Source organism: Chiloscyllium plagiosum, unplaced genomic scaffold (assembly GCF_037043375.1).
Source record: "Chiloscyllium plagiosum isolate Xiang-an unplaced genomic scaffold, Cpla_swu_hap1 HiC_scaffold_3, whole genome shotgun sequence".
Taxonomy (NCBI): Eukaryota; Metazoa; Chordata; class Chondrichthyes; order Orectolobiformes; family Hemiscylliidae; genus Chiloscyllium; species Chiloscyllium plagiosum.
The window spans coordinates 22321518-22324611 of NW_028270141.1; the positions used below are offsets into that span (position 1 = coordinate 22321518).

Consider the following 3094-nt stretch of genomic DNA (forward strand, 5'->3'; position numbering starts at 1 on the left):
ACGTGGGAAGGGAAGTTGTGATCGTGGAAGTTGTGATCCTTCCACATCTGTCAGAAATTTGCCTGTACCTCTACCAATGTCATCTACTGCATCCGTTGCACTCGATGTGGTCTCCTCTACATCAGGGAGATAGGACACCTTCTTGCGGATTGTTTCAGAGAACATCTCTGGGACATCCACACCCACCAACCTCACTGTTCCGTGGCTGAACACTCCCCCTCCTACTCCGTCAAGGACATGCAGGACCTGGGCCTCCTCCACCGCCAGACCGTTACCATCCGATGCCGGGAAGAGGAACGCCTCATATTCCGCCTTGGGACAATACAAACAAAGGGGATAAATGTGGATTTCAACAGCTTCCTCATTTCCTCTCCCCCCACATTATCCCAGTCCCAAGCCTCCAACTTGGTACCGCCCTCTGGACCTGTCCATCATACCCTCCTCTGACCTATCACCTTCTCCCTCACCTTCATCCACCTATTACTTTCTCAGCTACCTTTCGCCAAACCCCACCTCCTCCCATTTATCTCTCAGCCCCGATTCACAAGCCTCATTCCTGATGAAGGGCTTATGCCCGAAACGTCGATTCTCCTGCTCCTCGGATGCTGCCTAACTTTTCAGCACTACACTCTCAACTCTGATCTCCAGCATCTGGAGTCCTCCCTTTCTCCCAGTGAACCTTCTTTATTTTCCTTCCCAACTCTGCATCAGTTGAGGATTGAAGGAGTCAAATGAATTTGAAAAGATAACACAGATCACCCCATTGTTGGTGGATATTAGATTAGATTCCCTACAGTGGAGAAACAGGCCCTTTGGCCCAACCAATCCACACCGACCCTCCAAAGAGTAACCCACCCAGATCCATCTCCCTCATGTACCTAGAACTATGGGTAATTTAGCATGGCCAATTCACCTGACCTGCATACCTTTCGACTGTGGGAGGAAACCAGAGCACCCAGAGGAAACCCAGACAGACACAGCGAGAATGTACAAACTCCACACAGACAGTCGCCTGAGGTTGGAGTCGAACCTGGGACCCTGGTGCTGTGAGGCAGCAGTGCTAACCACTGAGCCACCGTGCCACCCCATGGAAGACATGGAAGCACTGGTCCTTGCTGTGCGGAAGTATTGAAAAGTCTTCGTATTTGCCGAATGGCATTTGGAATCTGACAACACAAATGGTTGGGGAATGGACTACTGGGCAATATCTGTGGAGAGAAACCAAGAACCTGAAATTTCATCAGAACTGAATGGATTAAACCATTCACTCTACAGATGTTGCCTGACCTGATGAGATTTTCCAGCATTCTTTGTTTGTAATTAGGATTTCCAGCATCTGCAGGATTTTGCTATTGTAAGGAGTGGAGAATTACTTTATGGAGTTGAACCAATAAGCAAGTCATTTGTCTCACTGTACCAGATAATAGGAAGTGGTCTTGTGATAGAGTTGCCATTTTATGACCTACCATTGAGTATCAAGTAACATCAAAGGACACTTTAGACATTGAAGAAAGTGAGCACTGAGGGGGCATCTCCCAGGAGCTAAGCTGAAATTGATACTGAGGTTCCTAGCAAAGGATTGATTAAGTTAATCCTGATATGCCAGGTCCCTTGGACATCTAGAATCCCTACAGTGTGGAATCAAGCCATTAGGCCATCAAAGTCCACACCAACCCTCTGAAGAGTAACCCACCCAGACCCATTCCCCTACTCTTTTTCTCTAATTTTACCCTGACTAATGTACCTAACTTACACATCCCTGAACACTATGTGCAATTTAGCATAGCCAATTCACCTAAACTGCACATCTTTGAATTGTGGGAGGAAGCCCATGCAGATACAGGGAGAATGTCCAAGCTCCACCCAATTAGTCACCTGAGGTGAGAATTCTACCCGGGTCCCTGGCACTGTGCCACCCTGAGAGTACTACCTGGTTTTTAATTCTTTCTTGAAGAGTAGATTATTGGCTTGGCTTCATTTTACACTATCAAGTTCTAGCCTCTTCTTCACTGAGACACTAGGCATATGACATACTGGCAGTACTTGACCAACATGGGGTGATAGTGAGTCTGCTTTTTTTTTGTAAAAAGTTACTTTCTAATCGACCTTTTCTAGACACAAGTCTAGAATAGGTGGGTCTTGAACCTGGGCCTGCTGGTCTACCACTGCACCACAAGAGTACGCTAAAAATACAGAGTTGCATGTCATCCTTCTGCAGGCGCCATGCTAACCTTCTCTGTAGCATTCCAATTATAGTATTTATGCTGCCGAAGCGAGTACATTGGGGCCTCACAGTCCAGAGGTGGGGACACTATCACTACACCATGTCAGTCTGCCTTCTGTAGCCTCAAATATTTCAACCAATGTCTCTTGCTGCACATCCTTCTCCAAAGGTTTGGACTTTGAGAGCTCTGATACTGTACCCATGCATCAGAGTTCATCAACAGATTCCTCTTCAGCTACCTCCTGTTTTTTGGAACTCATTCAAAGTCTGCTGGCTCTCGTCCTTGCTGTAAATAGGAGAAATTAATGCACTGTGGCAATCGAGTCAATCCTGAATAAATCCACTCGATCTTGTTAATTACTGTTTAACACACATGAGGAATTACTTACTGGAATAATTTCAGAAGTTCGAACAAAAGTTAATACCTGCTCCATTAGCAATAATGCAAAGGTTACAACCTCTTAATGTACAATTAGGGTGTACACTTATTCTAATCCACAAACCAATCAAACCAGTTTATGCATTTGCTGCACACAGTGTATGAGAGTGAACTTAAGTCACATGGAGTCTCCGTTGAACCAATACATATGCAGGTGATTGTTAACTTCACCTTCTGTAGCAGTTTTATGTAATTAAGTTGTCATTTGAAAGTCTTCATGCACAGACTTGGCAAATTTTTTCATTAAAGAATCTCCGTTCAATAAAAGTGAGTTCCAGAAACATAAATATGCTCCAATCAGCACAACAAGCTTGAATTTAACTCTGTCTCTATTCTCTATGCAATTATTGTCTACATTACTGAAAAGCCCTGTTGAGCAAATTGAGATTTTAGCTTCAAGGCAATGGTATCTTAACACATTAAAACAAAGT

At 44.6% G+C, this 3094-nt stretch overlaps 1 non-coding gene across 1 annotated transcript; it reads right to left on the reverse strand.

The window, feature by feature from the left end:
- Window positions 1-2174: 2174 nt before the first annotated feature.
- On the reverse strand, window positions 2175-2280 carry LOC122548714 (U6 spliceosomal RNA). The gene has a single exon (XR_006311325.1). It is a non-coding gene; the product is annotated as a U6 spliceosomal RNA (small nuclear RNA).
- Window positions 2281-3094: the final 814 nt, after the last annotated feature.